The sequence below is a fragment of the Gymnoscopelus microlampas genome (assembly GCF_963454915.1).
Source record: "Gymnoscopelus microlampas genome assembly, chromosome: 7".
In the NCBI taxonomy this organism is placed as follows: Eukaryota; Metazoa; Chordata; class Actinopteri; order Myctophiformes; family Myctophidae; genus Gymnoscopelus; species Gymnoscopelus microlampas.
Genome location: NC_139944.1, coordinates 39,196,550 through 39,216,992, shown reverse-complemented (window position 1 = coordinate 39,216,992; position 20,443 = coordinate 39,196,550). Strand labels below are relative to the sequence as shown.

At 44.0% G+C, this 20,443-nt stretch overlaps 1 protein-coding gene across 8 annotated transcripts in view; it reads right to left on the bottom strand.

Annotated features, from left to right (window-relative positions):
* foxp1b (forkhead box P1b) overlaps nt 1-20,443 on the bottom strand; it is a 183,801-nt gene that overhangs the window by 140,772 nt on the left and 22,586 nt on the right. For all 8 annotated transcript variants that reach the window (XM_084061318.1, XM_084061317.1, XM_084061321.1 and 5 more), the window contains exon 3: nt 2,829-2,872. The gene's annotated coding sequence lies outside the window, so the exon portion shown is untranslated. The remainder of the gene's footprint in view (nt 1-2,828; nt 2,873-20,443) is intronic.

The following is a 20,443-nucleotide window of genomic DNA, read 5'->3' as shown; positions in this document are numbered from 1 at the left end:
CTTCTGAAGTACCCTGGAGAGAGCACTCTCTCTCTTAACACTAACCCTTTTTTTTTACTTAAACACTGTCAAAATACAGGATATCTCTATGCAGGACTTACATTGTCAGCTCAAATACTACATACTGTACATAATGACCATGGCTAATTGCGTCCATCCAATCCACCCATCTATGAAGTACAGGCGCCAAATCAGCGAAAAATCAAATGACATTGTTTCTCGTGGACACTACATGAGGCCGGGCTAGCGCTAAAGAGCCCAGAGAAGTATTTATTAATGGTGTGGTTACAGAAGCTGGTGAGATGGATTTATACGAAGGGGGAAAAAAGCTATCTATCCAATCAATGTTCAAAAGTTCTCTCCGTAATTACATACATAATTTAGATGAAAAGTGCCCATGAATTGAGCTGGAGAAGTTCCATCAGTGAGAATCTTTTCTTTGACTTTCGTTTTCCTGTTGTCTTTACCTTTCTTTAACTGTTTTTGAATGACAAGTGTCATACTTTGATCCAAAAATGAAAAAAAGAAACTAATTGGAAAATGAGACAAATTGTTTTTATCTACTGTATGTGAATAATTTCCACGAGTATCAATCCCCAGATGCTTATGTAAATAGAATCCCTCTTCAGAAGGTGGGGGAAAAAAATACTCTTTAGCGCCCTCATTCAGATCAGTCAAATAACACAATAGTCAAAGTTTCCATGTACTATCAAGCCTTTCGTACAAACGCATATAAACCAGTGACGTTTTACATTGGGCGGGCGTCCTTTCGCTACATAAAGATAACACAATGGCACAGTCAAGTCATTTAAATTTAGCCGGATGGTTTCAAAGGCACAATCCATCACTGTGACCAGGCCCTGATATAACACAACACAAAACAACACAGCGAACAGCGCAAAAGGGAGAGGGAACACTGCTACAGGGGCCTGGACACATTCAAAGTGGGATCATTTGTTTTGTTTAAACACCTGCATCCAAGTATCAGTCAGGCCTTCATTAGCCACGAGACCAACCCGTCACCCACCCCCACCCCCCCCAATTCCCCTCCCACATAACCCCCAATCCAACCCCCCCCATCCCTCTTCTCCCTCAATACACCCCCCCCCCTCTCTTCTCTTCTCTGAGATTTGCCCAGTGAATTCCTCTGGAAATATCACAGGTTGTTATCATTCCAGGGAGACTTCTACATGGCTGAACTGTGAAGCTTTAATTAGGGACACTATTTGATCATTCGGCAGCTGGGTCTTATTAAAAGAAAAAGAAAAAAAGGGGGGGGGGGGTGTAGTCACCCATGTTCTCAAATGGAAAAGAGCAGAGATGGATGAGATTCTCCAAAAACAGAGGAGCAGAAGGAACATAGCCATGAACATGTGCTGGAGGAGCATCTCTTGGCCCTGCCTACTCGCTCTTTGCGAGTCGTTCTCTTACATAAGAGTGTCAGCTAAAATGACAAAAATGTGTTATCACCACCACCGCGCACATGCATGACAAATCTACTCTTCAGCACTGCAGTGCAAAGGTCTGCGTTCGACCACAACATAACAACAACACGCTCACAGAATACGACCCGAGCAATATCTACCTTTAAAAGAAAGGCGGAAAAAAAGGGGCACAAAAATTAACCAATGAGTAGTGCGTAAACTACATCTTGCCAAGGTCGAAAGGGACTGTAAAACAAAACACTAGGTTTAAGGTGAAGCCTTATGCCCGCGTTGAAGGTCAGCCATGTTTTGTGTTTATACTACACTCCTGGCTTTGAAAATTGTTTTGCTGTGTGGAACCTGCCCAGGGTCATTGTTTGTTTTTGACCTGTTTATACACCACACACGGAGTAATGACTTCTAGGATAGTCCGGGGAGGGAGTGTGGGGAGGTTGCCGACATGAACCGCCATACCGATCTGTGATTTTCCTTTCAGTCTCAGCTAGAGCACCCGCGCGGGGTGTCCTCCTTGCTAGCCCGATGCTACAGTGAAAAGGTTTGGGTCTCGTATTTAACCGTGCATTGTCACACTGTCAACATTTCGGCATTTATTCAAAGTGATGTAAATACAAGGAACCGCATCAGGAACTGCTGAGGTGAGCCATTCCGGAAAAGGCGCCGGTTACTATGCAAAACCTGGCATTTATCATTTTTGCAACATTCACATTTACATGCGTTTACAGACTCCTTTGATAAAACATTTCATACAATGCCCTTTTGTTTGAAAAGGGATGCAGGAATTTGTTTTTCAAAAAAATAAAAAGACAAACTGTTGACTTCTGTAAGAAGTGTGTCAACAAAGGTTTTGCGTGTGTGTGTGTGAGCTCATATTATGGTCTATTCCAGTGGTTCTCAAAGTGAGGTCCAGGTAGCCTGGTAAACCATCCCGGTCGTGTAAATTCACATTATCATGTGTTTTCTACAGACCGGTCTGGCCCCAAAAGCGCTGGGGGGTGGGCGTTTTGCAGAAACCCAAAAAGTGGACGAGCCAATCAGCGCCTGTGCTCAGGGCTACCTGTGATTGACAGACCGGCCAGACCGGTCTGCAGAAGACTCATGATAATGTGAATTCACGTGACTGGGATGGTTTACCAGGCAGGCTATAGGGTCCAGGGACCCTCAGGGTGCCTTGAGGGGGTTCCAAATGGACTCTTAAGAGGTCTGTAACTCTGAGGATGTACAAAGGGAACCAAATGGACCATTTGCACACTCTCAAAGAGTCTTTGAAATAAAAAAAAGTTTGCAAACCACTGGTGTATACTCTATAGTCTCTGTAGATATATGCCAGTGAACTGGCTTGTTGCTGCTGGTTACTGATATGGGAAGTTGCCACAAGTCACTTACTTTGATCTCTGGCTCCACAGGATGTCACCACTGGAGTCTCCTGGCTGGAGAGGCACACCACGGATACACAGGAGAGAGAGGGGGCAAGGGCAAAGGAGAGAGAGCGAGAGAGAGAGAGAGGAGACAGGGATATTGGGAGGGGGTGAGATGGAAGACAAACAAGAAGAGTTGGTTAAGAGTGAAACGGTGGCAATTCTTTGAAACACCAAGGTGACTAATAGAAAGCTAAATGTTTACTTCAGTTTTTCCACCACCACCCGTTATTGTGAAAGAGCAACAGCAAAAGTCGTTTTGATTTTAACCACAGTGTGTGTGTGTGTGTGTGTGTGTGTGTGTGTGTGTGTGTGTGTGTGTGTGTGTGCGCGCGTGTGCGCGCGTGTGTCTCTTGAGGAGAAAGTGTGAACAGAACGGGGGGTGGGGGGGTGGAAGGTCACTTTCAAACTCTTCTTCATTAAGGCAACATTAAGTAGGTTCCAGAGAGCTAACACAGCCCCCCCCCAACCTCCCACGTTTTAAATATCTTTGGATACATATTTAGCATCTCTCAACGAGAATTCCCATGATCAAACAAATAATGACACATTCAGAAAACTGTAATTGAGTTCAAATTGATTTGAGCATTGCTCTAATTGCATTTAAACACTCTTCCTCCTTAACCCTTAGATCAAGCGTTTCTTAATTACTGGCCTCCGAAGACAAATCCCACGGGTGTTGATGGAAAAATAAAAAATAGTGCAAGTTTTACGGCACGCTGTTAAAATGACCTATAAACTTGGTTCTATAAATTAACCCATTTAGACCTGGAACGCATCCGTGTCATTTTAGGTTTCTTTGGGCTATTCAAAAATAGCAGATATACAAGCTCATAGCGCGGCACCGAGTGCCGCGCTATGAGCTTGTAGATCTGCTATTTTTTGAAAAATCTTGAAAATGTGTGCAAATCTTTGAATATATATATATATATAAAGAAACAAAATCAAAAAATCATAAAAAAAGAAAACTGGCCTCAGGTCTAAATAGGTTAAACACCCAACAGAGCAAGCAGGCAGCCATCTCAAACAGCTGCTTCACTCAGGAGTATTGAACCGACCCGTATAAAATTACCACCCCGTGCAACACAGAACCAACTGGACCTCCGGTGGCCCGTCGAGGCCCGTCGTCTCTCAGCCCCCCTCTTACCCCGCCGTGCCCCCTCGGCTACACCTCCTTCCCTCACTTTTTTTTATTTTGCGGAGGGAAGAAACGGCAAAATGTGTTTCCTGTAAGGGAGTCGAGGTGGAAAAAAAGTCCATCCTGCCCCTGGAATCACGGCTGCTCCAACCCAGAGCACGCCCGCCGCCGCCGCTGGCCCCCTTTTTTTTTTCTTTTCTGCAGAGGCAGCAAAAGTTCCCTGAGTGGGGAGAGCGTCTGCCAACTCAAACAGGGCTCGCTCGCTCTCTCCCCCTTTGTGGGCCGCCAGACGCCCGTGTGGGCCAGTGCCGGGGCTTCCTGAGGGCTCGCTGCAGCTGGAGCGCTCTGAATAACCCACTAAGACCGGGAACGCACCTGAGTGTCATTTTTAGATGTCTTTGGCTATTCAAAAATCACACCCTGTGTGAAGGTAGCGGCGCCTTTGATACATTTTGTCATCGATATGTGTTTATAATGTGTTTATAGTCACGTGTCACGTGAAGCTTGACCAATCACTTTGTTGACGTACGCACCTGACCAATCAGAACGTTGACGTACGCACACGGACAAAGTCAGGTATAGAGCGGCTAGCGCCGCTAAAAATAGCAGATATACAAGCTCGTAAGTGCTGCGCTACGAGCTTGTAGATATGCTATTTCTTTTAAATCATGAAAAGTTGTGCAAATATTTTATTTATTTATTTATTTTTTGCCGGCCATTTGTAACTCAAATCCTGGGGTTCCTGGAACTAAATATTTTACAAATGTTCCCTTTAAAAAAGAATATATAATCCAAGATTTTGCCACGAATTTTCACGATAAAAAAAAAAATAGCAGATCTACAAGCTCATAGCGCGGCACTCGGTGCCGCGCTATGAGCTTGTATATCTGCTATTTTTGAATAGCCACAGAAATACAAAAAATGACATACAGAAGCATTCCCGGTCTTAATGGGATAAAGGTAACGGCAATGTCAGAGCTACTGTAAACTTGCCGCGCTGATCCCTGTCAGCAGGACGTTCCCAATCAAAGCAGAAACAAACCCCACCTAAAAACACCACGCATTGTTGTTTTTTTTCCCACTGCGCCCCCACCAGAGCCCAAACTTCCCACGAATCACAAAGGGAGACACACAGGCGAGAGGGCAACCGCTGTGCCCTGACCCTGCCAAACAAAATGCCAAGGGAGCAGGAGTGACATTCAGCCCCGCTGGGTTTAAAAATAAGCACAATTTGAAAATGATTAGAGTCTTATTTTATTGTTGAGCGCCTTGACACAGGAGAGGAAACCAGAACAATCATGCTATGCTGCCTGACTTTTTTTCTCTTTGCTGAATTTAGAAACACTAATTAGCTTTGCTCTCGTAAAGCCAACCTGAAAACGACCAATTAGAAAAGTGAAAATGAGGCGCGTGTAGAGAGGAAACAAGCGCTTGTCATTCCCTCTCAGTTTCAGTCCCTCATGTACGACTTAAAACTGTCACGACATTCACTTTCTCTCTCTCTCTCTCGCTCTCTCCCTACACACAAACGGAAGCAATGTGTTACTTACTAAACTTTCAGTCACGTACAGTACAGTACGCACTCGGAGCAGTTAACAAGCCTCTACGTTGTTCATTTTCTCACTTAATTGGTAGCAAAGTATGACCGATCTGTAAGGCCACATCAAACCCTCGCCCCCCAGTCTGAACAGCTTTTGGCGTGCAGATGCCTTAAACTACCCGGCTGGTGAGAGAATACAACCCACCAGGCTGACCACAGCACCAGCTGGCATCGGCCATAGCCTGGCTAGGGCCAAGCAGTTATTCCTCCCATCACAGGTGCCTGACTTTTATGAATTTCCTCTTTCAAGGGTATCGAAACAAGCACTTCTCCCACGTTAACCACCCCATATATATACACAAACAACAAGAGGTCTTTGTGCACATTCCAGTACTTATCGTTCACCTGCCGAGTGTCGCGGTTTAGTGCTTAGCGTTACCGCGTAAAAAATGTATGATAAACTTGTTGGAAATTGTCTGCAGGAATTCCACCGCTATTCCCCGAGCAAACCGCGGCGAGCGTTTCATCACTGTCGGCCCGAAGACGGATGAGCTGTCAGTGCCTTCCCCCCCTGTCCAGGCTCCAGCTCCTGGGCTTGGAAGTGGCTAAAAAAGGGGCCAGGGCTACGCTTTCCATGCCCACACCTTTTTACCAGGAGTAATTCTCAGATGCCAGGTCGCTGCCAACGTCCTTGCAGCCGATGGCAGAGAGGCCAGTAAGTTCACATTAACTGCAGAGTGTAACATCTGCTCATGAATGAGAGCGCTGCCCACTAACTCTGCGAGTTGAGGCCCGCTGATGAAAAATTCAACGCTCTCCTCGCTGGCACGCTTGTTTTGCGCTATTCTCTTGAGCCCGCCGGAATTATATTAAGAGAATTTCAGTGCGGCCTGGTGTATCTGAGAGAACAGCTGGTGCTGAAAGGGGATCGACTGCTCGGCGAGAGCTCGGGGACTTCGCACGGGATCAGCCTTCCCCTACACACAACCATTTGTCCTTGAAGGGGAAGGGGAAAAAAATCAGTGTTAAGCATCCAGGTAATAATAAGAAAGCAGAGGCTACATTTAGCTGATTACACCCGCAAAGGCGAACTGAGCATAACCAATGAGGACACGAATCGATATGGAGGGGAATACGTCGACAGAGAGGCATTTGTGACAATAAGTAGCTCTCTCTGGAGACTCACTCAGATCATCCCTCCTTTGTTTGGCTTGTATAGCTCATTAGATTGCTAACTAGCAGGGATTCCCCCCAACAACACAATATGGATGCAGTCCCGTCAGAAACCGAAGCAGTCTGTTAACCACATGAACCCTAGCGTCCCTACTCTGGGACTAAGTGAACACCTAGCGAAAATAGCACGTGTACAAGCTCACAACGCATCGCAACACAACACGTTGTGAGCTATTTTCACCAAAGGGATATGGTGTACAGGGAAAAAAGGAGGAGAAGGAGGCCAAGAAGTACAGGACCCTGGGGGACCTTGGTCAACAAAGTATATAGGGTTTAAGTGCTTCATGGAGGGGTGAGTACTGAAAAGATACTAGAAAGAATGACAGGTAAATCCTATGTTTCCTTACTTTGATCACTGGAAATACAGCCGGATACGCAGGATTATTTATGGAACATCATATCAAAGATTCATGACATGACTGTAATACAGGGAGGGGAATCTCACTGCAAAGTAATCTCAATGACAACGGTGACAACTGTATAAGCAAGGTCTTTCAGATGGTGAAATATGTTTCTCAAAATCTTATGATTAAGGGAAGTGATCACTCCCACCTAAAACTAAGAATAAATTATTACCTAACTCTCTGTAATTTCACTTCTGTCTTTCAGCGAAATAACAACACATTTCTTCATAAATCCCTGCCTGTGTATACTGGTGGTATACTGGTGAGATTCCTTGTTGTTTGCCTATGTGACTTTTCAGAATTTCTCACACAAGTAAAGGCAAGGCCACAGAGGCATCGTGTACTAAAATAAGCTACATTCACTTAAGCAAATTGTTACTGTCTGGGGAAAATGCACTTTCTTATACGGCATACTCACAAAGGGAAACTTAGCAGTTAATGCTCTTTCTTGTCCTTGCCACAAAATGTGATGCAGAATATGGAAATACAGCATAACAGAGGAAGGGATCTGTCTGATGCGAAAAGCGAGTGGATGGCTGGAGAGAAGCTCATTTAGCCGGTGACAAATTGGAGCACTTTGTCTTCCTGACAAGATCCCTCCTTCATCAAATGTCCAACTTCACATGGAGATAGGAAATCACACATTACCACACTGACAAACAATTACAAGCGTGTCATTAGCAGCAACCCATGGGCCTGAAACCATTAAAAGAACACAATGCTACACACAGCACAAACCCTAACAAAAGAAAGAAGTAGATGAACAGACACTGCTGAATCAATCTTAAGACAAACAGCCTAATCAATTGTCTACAATTTGGGTAGAATTTGAATATTGAAAGTGACGAGTGAGCGCACAGTTCTTTCAAATCAATCGCCAAGAAAATCTCAAAACCATCAAAACTTCCATGAAGTTCCTTGGGAGCTGAGAATCACATTTAGGCCAAAAGGCAGAGAACCCAATCGCTTGCATTATATTAAAAGTCAACACTTTAGGGGAGTTTTCCTATTAAAGTGACTTAATCAGATGCAGAGCATTAATATCTCTTTTAATACATCTCCTGGTGTCAGCCAGCAAATGAAAAAGCTGGAGCCTCTGTAAATATGACTGCTTACTTCTAACACAAGCATTGTTGACACCTAATGTAATTTCAGCGGGACATCCAAATGAAAGCACTACGGGGTAATATAATGCTCTTAATGAGAATCCTTTCCAGCTCGAGACCTCGGTGCGATAGCCATAATGCATGGCTTCTCTTTTTAATAAAATAATTGTTACAGTTATTAAAGATGAATCTCATCACAGCTGAGATGACAAAATAATTCATTACCAAAACCAAGGCTTTAAATAGCTGCAAATTATAACCCCCTCGCCCCCACCGCCACCCCTTGAAAATATGCTTCTAGATAAATGGGATCGTTATTTCATATAAATATTACATACATACGCTGCCCTTGAAAGGAAAGAAAATTGCAAGTGTCCATTTAGAAGTTTGCAGTCAAGCATTGCGCACTTTAATCAATAACCAAAATACGAACAATAACCAACAGCCTCCGAAACCAATTATCTCTCCGTCTATTTAATGTGTACGGATTACACAGATTCTGTATTTTTACAGCCATGATTTCCATTTATAAGTCATGAAGCCCTATGCTTATAACACGTAACAGCCTTCTTGTGGTTGATCCGTTTCTAGTGTATGTGTGAGTGCGTGTGTTTGTGCGTGCGTGTTACTCCCAGCACTTCTGTGTGCGAAACGGACAATGAGCTGGCGCTAACCGCCCGCCACCCCTCCCTCCAAGCCTTTCCGTTTGTGGCTCTGCACTACGTCTTTTATTTATGTATTCAAAAGAGATAATTTACGGTGATGGCATGGAAACTTCCCAGCATGCCTTTTAACCTGTCGTTTTTCACTCTCTCCGCAGCAGGATGTCCAGAGGAAATGCTTTATTAAGATCCTGCCGACATGAAGAGGCGCTGTGACTTACTGGGGCATTACTGTCTAAAAGGCAAAGTTATTTAGACCAATAAAAGGCTAATACATTGCTGGAGTGGAATTACACAGAAGTTATCTCTTCCTTAATAACATCACCGCAACCCCTGATGTTGTTTAGATCAATAAAGCCCATTAAAGAACAGACCTCGAGCACAGATAAGGCCGCGCTGCCTCCGCAAAACATTTTGAAAGGCATCTAAGAGAACGGAGGCCTTTCTCTGACAAACAAAAACTAGTAAAGAAAACACACACACACACACAGTCACACACACACAAACACACACACACTCAAATCAAATGCAATAAAACTTAGAACACAATGAAAGCCTGAGCTTATTGTCTGCCATGCAGACGTTTCAGACATATAGACTCAAAGAGTGAGCAAATGCTGTGTGTGTGTGTGTGTGTGTGTGTGTGTGTGTGTGTGTGTGTGTGTGTGTGTGTGTGTGTGTGTGTGTGTGTGTGTGTGTGTGTGTGTGTGCGCGTGTGTGTGTGTGTGTGTGCGTCTGGTTCTGGAGCATGTGAGTGTGCGTATATATATACTGTGATCCGGTCCTCTCCACTCCTTAAGAACAGAAGGTGATGATGTCAGAGGCAGGGTGTAGCCAGAGCTACAGTATGCCACCCGTCCACCCCTCACCCCCACTCCATCTCTATCCTCAGTTTCCTGTTAGGAAGGGGAGGGCTCTGCACCATTTATTCTTTCAACACTTTTCAAAACCACCCACCTTTTCAAAGTCCCACCACAGAACCACCTCTCTCTGGACACTTCCTTTGTCTTTGTCCATTTCTCGGTACTGTTTCTTTATTTTCTTTAATGTTTTATTTGGTCTATGCCCATACTTGTAAGGGATCACAGTCTATGCACAGGAAATACTAGTTGACAATAACCAGACACTTTTGTTTCAGACTTAAGAAACGTGAGCAATTACACGGTGTGGTTAGAAACACATGTAAGGCTCAAGGTAGACTATGAAAGGGGGAAAAAATAGGATGGCATGGTCTGAGGCAGATTAGCTCACTCCAGATCACTGGATATCTGAGGTAGGGCAGGGTAATATAGATATTATATGCAGGGTAATATATAGATATTATATCGATATTGTCTGGGATTTTGGATATCGTAATATTGTGATACGGCATAAGGGTTATGTTTTCCAATAGTTTTAATCACTTAAGCCTTATTTTACACTTGGGGATGTGCTATTTTTGAACTTTTTTGAAAAATAAAAATAAAAAATAAATATTATTATCAGTGTCAAAAGATATTATCATCACAATATCGATATCAAAGTACATGGTCAGAAATGCTATTTTATCCATATCTCCCAGCTCTAGTCTGAGGTACTGTAGTAGTTGGCAGCAGTACTGCTCAAAGAGCCTGTAGCTCCTTGCTAGCCCGGTACAGAAGGGACCATTCTTAGCATCGTCCACCAGGTGTTGCACTAAATCACCTTGGCTTAGTGGCTGTCTGTCAGGCCCCACTTCCTCCCTCAAGGTGTGATGACCACTGCCTAGTAGCCCCCCCAAATCCACCCCCCTCCTGACAGTTACCATGACGACGCAGATTTCAAAGGAGGACAGAAGTGCATGTATGTGTGCATGCTACTGTGTGTGTGTGTGTGTGTGTGTGTGTGTGTGTGTGTGTGTGTGTGTGTGTGTGTGTGTGTGTGTGTGTGTGTGTGTGTGTGTGTGCGTGCGTGCGTGCGTGCGTGCGCGCGCACGCACGCACGCACACACACACACGCACATGTGCAGCCTTCACATGTGCACAGCACAGAGACACGCAGCATGTCTAACCACAGGAAAGTGTGTTATGATGCTATCGCTACAGGCAGGCTAAATAACAAACAAAAAGTGTTGATTTATATTTTTTTGGCAGTTTTTTAGAAGTTTCCTTTTTTTCTCTCTGAAAAAAGTCCCGTTATGGCTTTCCTGTCATCAGTAGGAAGTCTAAGGATGCCGTGCTCTGTGCGGTTCAAGCGAAGAAAAATACACTCAAAAACACAAACAATAGAAAGAAATAAAACCCTTGAAGGAGTTTCAGCTGCCCTTTTGCACTCTCACCGCAGTCAGTGTATTTCTAACCTTAAGCCCTATTTGAAAAGCTCAAGATTGTAGATCTGCTGTTTTTGAAATGTTTCAAATGTTTAGAATGCATTGTCATTTTCAGATTTTTTAATTAGCCACCTTGGTTACCTACACCTACATCATAATGAAATGCCAGGGTAAAAGTGGTTAAAAAAAAGCATCACTCTCTAGATAAGTGTCTGGCTCACCAGAGAGGGGCACTCTCACAAATGGTTTCATCATCTCAGTTTCTCTCTCTCATTTGCACGGTGTCATGTTTGACCACTATCACTAGCATCATCGTGCATCTTCAACAGTAGATGCACGCTACTCTAACCAAGCTGCCTAGAATCAACCTTGACATTTTGCCTCCACCTTATTTATACCACCAGATTTATACTTAGTTGCACACCGGTGTTGCGCACCAAAAGTAGCCGATCTGCAAGTTCACAATGCATCGCACTGCGATGAGTTGTTAGCTTGTAGATCGCCTATTTTTGGTGAGCGACCCCCGAACACACAACACAGCATTGTATATCAAGCCCTTTACAGTGTCGTAACCTTTGAGGCATCAAACAAAATAAAATGAACAATGTTAATATTAGTTTCAGAGACTCAGGGTTAAGTAAACACTCCAGGAGTCCATGGCTAGTGCTGTTTTTAGAGCACCGTCTATATGAGATGATAGGGATGGAGACTATGTGTGCTGTCTCCTCCTTCCCCTCTCCTGCTCTACACTATGTCAATCTTCTCTCTTCTCACAAAAACTACAAATGATGGAGCTCACTCTAAAGAAATAACTTTACACCTGTAAACCTGTGACGTGACAATAAAGATCACTCTGATTCTGTCCCCTGACTAGGCCAGCAGGCTACTAGGCCGCTCACAGTCAGTATAGCACAAAGACGGGCTAGAAACAGCCCGAGTGAGTCTACACACAAAGATAGACCTATTGTAATACCTCTGCAAAATGATAATCTTTGACAGTGTAATATCACCCAACAATAAATAAAGGGGAGCAAAAAAAAAGACTGGGGAGAAAGAAGTATAAAAAGCGAGTGCGCGAGGCGGGAGAGAGAGAGAAGATCCGCCGCCAGCGCAAAGTGAAAGCATAAATAAAGTGTGGCACATCTTTTACCTTCTTCAATTATCCGCCTTTTGACATGCAAGCTGAGCACAGTGTAATTAACATCTCAGGAGATAATGGGGTCGCTACTCACTGATCAATCTCACACATATATTATCTGCCTTTTACCAATCTAGCCTGCCGTTATTCTAGGAAGGGAAAATTCCACTACAGACATTTTTGTGTGTGTGCCTTTTTAATAAAACTCTGGGGAATAGGGTGTATGACTCATCCGATTGGCCTTATCATTCAAAACATCAGTTAGGCTAAGACCCAGCTTACACTCAAGAAGGGTAAATGACAAATCCCATTTATGTTTTATTTTCTTTATTTGTGCAAAACATAATCAATTATCTAGTATGAAAGCAGAACTGAAAGAGGATTTCAAACTGAGAGTTCATTCTAAAAGGATCTTTTAGTGTAAGGCTGAGGGATAAGATGCAGCCTTTTCTCTGATGTGACAACAGTAGCAACATGAGTATGGTTAACACACCCAGGCCTATTCTACTTATCTAATCTGGAATTAACTGGACCATTTTAACTGGACCATTTTAACTGGACCATTTTAACTGGACCACACATAGAGAAAAGAGAATATTCATTAAACGAATCGGTAAAGAATCTTTTCATAACGTCATTTCCTGACATAACTCAAATACACATCTGTTCAACTTCACTGCTTACAAACATAACAGAGTTAATAAAACACTCATGTTTAGTTGTCATATAAAACCCTTGTATGAAATGCACACATAAATTAGTTAGAAACTTCTCCAATCCAGGAAATCACTACGCAAACAAAGTCCAAAGTCAGGTGACGTAGTTCCAATAGGAGTTACTATTTTGGAGTTATAAACAATCTACTCCTGTGCGGCCTGCATGATGCTTCCAAGCCCCATTTGGAGCTCTTCAAAATGTATTTCAAAATAACTTGGTGCAGTTGTTACTAGTCATGGGAAATGGTGATTACTGTACGGGTATTTGGAGGATGAATGGGGGCGGGTGGGGGGCTATAAGAGGGCAGAAATAGGTAAATACAGTAGAGGATTAGAGAAAATACCCCTCCTGAATTAGGGTGGGAAATTATGCAGAGCTCCTAGTATTGCTTACTCTGGGCCAAGGTGGCTAGGCTACCCAAACATAAGTAAGAAACAATGACCCAGGAATCCCCGTCCCCTGTGTTACCGTTAACACAGTGGTTGTCAAGGACCCCAAAATTGATATGTATTTGGCCGCGGACCCCCATCTGAAAAGGTTTTGTACCGGGGACCTCCAGAAGCAAAGATTTGGGTAAATTCAGAAAACACTACCCTTACTCTCTGCCTGGCCTACTTGTTGTTAACTAGTTGTACGAACGCTTGTTTTAGTGTTGTATTGTTTTATTGTATCTTGTTTAGTCGATACACTTAGGTATACTCTTGGTTGCTTGTTTTTGCAGAAAATGCACTTAAGACTTCTGGTGATTAGTAGTTTTCGTTCCCTACCTATGTTGAATGCACTTATTGTAAGTCGCTTTGGATAAAAGTGTCTGCTAAATGACTGTAATTTAATGTAATGTAAAAAAAAAAAAATCGCTTAAAATTATATAGCCTATTTTTATGCAAAGATTTGCACACATTTTCAAGATTTTTCAAAAATAGCAGATCTATATCTGCTATTTTTTAATAGCCAAAGTATAAAATAGGGTTAAGGTGGATAAAATGATTGCCCCCCCCCCAGGACACCTGGGGACCCCACTTTGAGAACCAATGTGTTAACAAGTTCTGACCAAAGCCACCAACTTTGTCACAAGCCTTTTAGCTTTCCCACAATGCAATATGCGATAATGTCTTGGCGGCGCACCTTTGCCCACTTTAAGGTAAGGCCCTGAGTTGCCAAGCACTCATCACTTCACCTGGTAGCTCACAACCACTTCCAAGAGCCACGGCGGCTGGCCTAGACCCCAGAATGTGTACAATAGGCACAGTGGGAGCTCTTTCATGTTATCTGACAGATATACCGTTGCACAAATCTCATGCCTGGCCCATGTGATTAACCCATTCAATCCGGGAACGCATCTCTGTCATTTTAGATTTCTTTGGCCATTCAAAAATAGCAGATATAAGCTATCAAGTCCTATGTGCTTGTAGATCTGCTTTTTTTGAATTTTTTATTCAGATCTTTGCTTCTGGGGTCCCTGGAACAAAATATTTTCAGATGGGGGTCCGCGGCTAAATACATATAATTTTGGGGGTCCTTGACATGAAAAGGTTTGAGAACCACTGATATATAGCAACATCATTTTTTTCAGAAAACTGTTAGGATTTAGAAGACATTTGATGAAGCATTCCCAGATTGAATGGGTTAAGTTTGTTGTGGGTGTTTTTTTTTTCGTTGTTTTTTTTTGTCTCTCCCTCTCTCCACGGTCTTGTTTCTGACCCACAGCCAGCCATGTTCACATAGCTGGAGAAGCTGTGCAGTGTCCTCTGAAGGAACTTACTGGCACACAACAGCACGCAGACCAGATAGAAGGCAGAGGTGTGAGGGAAGCATACACTTACACAGCATAGCACCTCTGGATGGCTTCCTGGACAACAGTGATGAATGAGTACACTACAGGGAGCAACTCTAGTTCCTCTTTTTGAGTGGCTGAACTGGCGCAAATACCGCATAACCGGGTCCCAAACGTGAACGCTCCCTGTTTCAGTTCACATCACTCACAGAGCTGTTAACAGCATCTCATGAGAAACAATGAAATGTTGATTCTCAAGAACAAAGAACTAGCGTAATACTTGCTCCATCTACGCAGAACGATGACTGCTATACATCTGCACTGTATCCAAACATGAAGGACACTAACTACTGTACTGGGGAAGTTTCCGCGATTAAATCAAAAATCTAAATGGGGCAAAGAGATAATGTGAGATGATGCCCTTTTGACATCGTTACTGCAGGGCGTGTTGTGAGCTGTACTTTGCGCGTCACATTAACACAGCCCCTGCCTGCCTATGAGGGGACTGTTTTACAGTTTAGGCCCTGGCTTTAACAGATGTGCGTTTTATGTGGCAGGTTCTCTGGAGTTTAGATGCCGTTGTCCACATAGATGAGGCCGTAAGGCAGCTCATAAAACCTGCCTTTGAAACTTTGGAGCGGACTAGTGCTGACATGAACGGCGAGAAAGCAAGCAGCCACAACTTTTCACCATTCACATGCTCACGGCTCACACCATCATGACTAGAAAAACGTCGTAGATTTAACGTGAAGGTGTGACATTGACATCTCCTGTATGTATGTGTGTGTGTTCTTGGGTGGTACAGTATGATGCAGTGTTGTTGCACACGCACACACACCTTTGAAATGAGCAGGCTTACTGTAACGGGAATACGCTATTGTAGGGTGACGACAAAAGTAATTGCATGGCAACTACTGCGTACAGTGTAATTACTGGGATTTACACACCTCTAACACCCCTCCCCTCCTGCTTTACAAGGAGAAATTCCTGGCAGGGTAGACGCACACACATGCACGCACACACTCTCTCTTCTTACTTCTCCCAGCAAACCATCTCTCATTGTCTCATTTAGTCTCAGAACCCCAAGCAGGTACACACATGCATGCATGCATGTGCACACTAAGCTTTTCATGACCACCCCACTTTTTCCTCCCCTCTTACACACAGAAAACGTGTTATCTCCATATTTCATCTTTTCGTTTCATAAATGAATGCCCCAGTTTATATTTCAGCTTATGTCGGTCGGTGTCACACAAAAGTAGCAGCAAAAAAAAAAGCCGATCTACAAGCTCACGACACATCACGATGTGACGTGAGCTTTTAGATCTCTATTTCTTGAAAACGTTCGCCTATGATGACATGCCCAAAATAGGGACATCAGGTTCAACGTCTGTCTGTGGGTTCTATAAATATTGCAACAATGAAAAGTATTATCAAGAGCTTACATTGCTACATTGGATCCATTGAAACACAAGATTATTTTTCCCCATTTCCTGCAAAGTAACGTTAGGGTTTTGGACATACAAGGCTTCCACCCAACAGAGATGATAAACAATCCGTGTCACAGGTTACAGTCTTTAATACATCCCACCCCTTTTCTCTTTTTTCTCTCCTCCTGGTGACCTGTGCTGACCTTGAACCCAGCGCCTCCCGCAGGCCAGACAGGAAGGCGGTGCTGAGTGAGCTTCTCTCTCTGCTGGATCCCAAAAAGACTCTTTACACAATACCCCCCACCGTCACCACCTCTCACTCCTGTGGGGTGATCAAACCTGGGGGTGGGATTGTAGTGAGCAAGTGGAGAGTTTAGGGGGGGTGAAAGGGTGGAAGGAGAGGGGAAAGTTGGAAGGAACGAGGAGGCTGTGTGTGTGTGTGTGTGTGTGTGTGTGTGTGTGTGGGGAGGGTGGGTGGTGGTGAGGGGTAGAGGCACATCCTGCGTGAAACCGCATCCTGAACAAGCATCGCCGCGTCTCACTGTAAATAAATACCCTCTCTCCCTCTCCCTCTCTCTCTCTCTTCCAGCACGGCTTCCGTCAACTGTCACCGCCTTGGCTCCCCAATCACCTTCAAGTCCAAACAGGAAAGTGGAGGGAGGCCGCGGGGGGGGAGGGGCAGGGGAGGGGCGGGGGAGAGGCAGCAGATATGAGCTTTAATTTGCTGCTTGCTGCAGTTTAACAGCAACTGGGGGCGCGCACCGCTTCCTTATTCTTTCCCGCTTCGACCTGCCGCCCCGGACACAGAGCCCTTCCTGTCACCTTTCATTATTCGAGGGAGGGGGGAGGGCGTGGGGGGGGGGGGGGAGGGGGTGGTGCCGCGCGCACAGCTGGGAAATCACCGTTAGGTGCTATACGTGCACCGCCCTACAGCTTTATGGAGCATTGCACACTAGACACTGTGCAGAGAGACTCTCTCTACGGACAGACACTCTGCGGAGAGTCTTTTGTAGAGCACCGCTGCCTTGTTACTCGCTAATCCCCCCGTGCATTATCGCTGGAGATGCGGATGAACAACAGAGCGTGACGGAGGTAACAACAGAGACATGGCAAAGCTTGGCCTTTCGCAAATTGCTTGCCAAGTCTCTCCCCGGAAAGGTGCAGGTGTGTGTGTTCTGTGTTATCGTTGCGTGTGTTGTGACATCATTATGTGACGGAAAGTATGAATGCCCCGTTTTGATGATTTCGCTGCGCTATTAAACTCTAGACTCTAGACATTGCATAACAAAAATATGTTTAATCATGTGGTCCCCAGGATCTACATGGCTCAGCATGGCTCCCATGTGGATCTCAGACTTCATGTGGCTGGCTTGTGACATTAGTCATCTATGACATCTGTCGTCTATGACATTATCTATGATGTTTGACTCAAAATTTGGGCAAGTTTTCAGCCCGATCAGAGCCCCTGTGACTTTCATTATAAAAAAAGAGAATTGGTTGATTGGCTGGCCTGTAACGATTGGTCTAAGGAGGTCCGTGCATGGTTCATATGTCTGTCACATTCAAACATTAGTATTTTTTTTGTCTTGTGCCCCTGACGTTCTTCTATCTAATCATCTGGCTATAGTGGCTACTGTGAGACTATGGAACAATAACACATGCAAAGGCTTTGATAAATACATTAGAAGGAAGACTGATGTTGATGTAGACCCCCTCCCTCGACCTGCCATGTCTTATTGCTGTCCTCCTCTGGCCCTTACTTCCGAGGGGTGAGAACATCCAGGCCCACTGTCCCCCTATGCACTGCTTACACCGTTTTATCACACGTGAATGAATCGCGCTGAAGATTGCATGCAGGCTGCTGACTCCGGTCCATCACCGCTGAGCTTACAGCGTTGCCCACCGGACTCGAAAAAACATTCAGTTATTGATCTGCCAAGATGTACAGTATGTACAGTATGCCACATCTACAGGCCTTCCATGCACCGGTCACCAGACAAAGTGCTCTTCTGTACTATAGGTTCAACAATGACTATATGATTTAAATGTTTACATGATTACATCAATTCTAGTATTTATGAACAATTTGTCTAAATCTGCTTGGTCAGTCGCTGCGTTTGCCAATGGTCAATGCCCATGTGCAATTTTAGACCGATTGGTCACTGAGGAGAATGACCTGAGGACGGACGGACAGACAGACAGACAGACAGACAGACAGACAGACAGACAGACAGACATAGTTTTGTTCGTTTTATAGTAGGATGTACTGGTCACTGGTGAAACTTTGATTAAAGTTTCAGTTTATTGCAGATTAGACATTATAATGGCCAAACTATGATGACATACTGCGTGTAACAGCTGCAATGAAAGTGAAAATGCAAGAACAGAATAAAGAACAGCTAAATTCATTCAACGCTTAGTTACACAACATAAACACTGTAAAACAAAGATTTTGTTAAACCCGCATCTCACGGTGTAAACACTTAATCTGGAAAAAAAGGAGCGAGGTAAGCCACCATTATTTCCAGTCAGGTTGCTTAAGTTATACACTGCTCGCAAAACACATCAAAACAACACAGAACAAGTGACGCCTAGTGACTATATAAAGCCCAGAGATGTGATGCCATTTGTGCCTATAGCCTTGTGTTTTGACATCTCATCAGGAAACCACAGAGCAGAGAGATGAAGCCAGGTCACTGATATGATGGGTCTCTATCTCACTCACGTTCTTGGTAGAGATGGTAGCATTAAGTGAACGATATGCTGAGTTGCTGTTAAATTACTAGTGTTAAGCTGTGCTTAACTCTGTGTGTGTGTGTGTGTGTGCGTGCGTGCGTGCGTGCGTGCGTGCGTGCGTGCGTGCGTGCGTGCGTGCGTGCGTGCGTGCGTGCGTGCGTGCGTGCGTGCGTGCGTGCGTGTTAGAGCAAGGGAGAGCGTATTATATCATGAAGACCCCTGGTTCTTGTTCATTTCCTGTGTGAAGACAAAATAAGCACATAAAGGCCAAAATGTGCTCATCCCTGGCTTTCACCCACATCACAGCTCTATTCTACTCAAGTGGCTGACCACAGATAATTATACAATTAAAACAATTTTCCGCATCTATCTGTCAGACTGATCTAATTTGCCATTAGAATGAAACTATAATAGGAAGCATCTCTCTCTCTCCCTAAGCAAAGCTCTCTCTCCTCTGTATAACACATCTAGACAAAGCTATCTGCAAAAGCAGAGAGAGGAATAGGGTTGTATTTGTTTAGCAGGATGTTGGTGAATAAAGTAAGGCCCAACCGCATTCATTACGACCGTCAGGGTTGTGAGGAAATGGAGCCGTACGACTGTGGGCTCAAATTAACCCTTGATTGTGGAGATGCTGTGAAGATTTTTGTTGTTGTTTTTAAAACAACACTGCCTTCTACCAGCATTGACATAAATTATGCATCGTGGCAAAGTACCTTAACAGAAGCTGAACGTCAAGCCCTAAAGAGACAGTCAATATGGGACATTTCCCCCTTTCTTTCTTTTAAAAACAGGGTTCACCAACTTGCCAAGCAAAGTACCCATCTGTGCTTTGATGTTCTCACTGTTTAACCCATTAAGACCAGGAACGCATCTGTGTCATTTTAAGATTTCTTTGGCTATTCAAAAATAGCAGATATACAAGCTCATAGAGCGCACCGAGTGCCTTGCTATGAGCTTGTAGATCTGCAATCTTTTCGAAAAATCGTAAAAAGTAGTGCAAATGAATACATATATTTTTTAAAGCGAAACTAAAATCTTTGCTTCTGGGGGGTCCCTAGAACAACATATTTTGAGATGGGGGTCCGCGGCCAAATTCATATCATTTTGGGGGTCCTTGACATGAAAAAAAGTTTGAGGACCACTGATATTATAGCAACATCATTTTTTTCCAAAAACTATTAGGATTTAGAAGACATTTGTTGATTTGCACATATTTTCACGCTTTTTCAGAAATAGCAGATCTACAAGTTCATAGTGCTATTTTTGCCAAACAGCCAAAGAAATCTAAAATGACACATACAAGATGGGTTCCCGGATTTAATGGATTCATTGGGATAGGATCACGTCATTCTCTGTTCAATATAGCTACATCTTTCTCTCTTTGCCTGTCCTGCAGCCTAGTGGGTGCGTGTGAA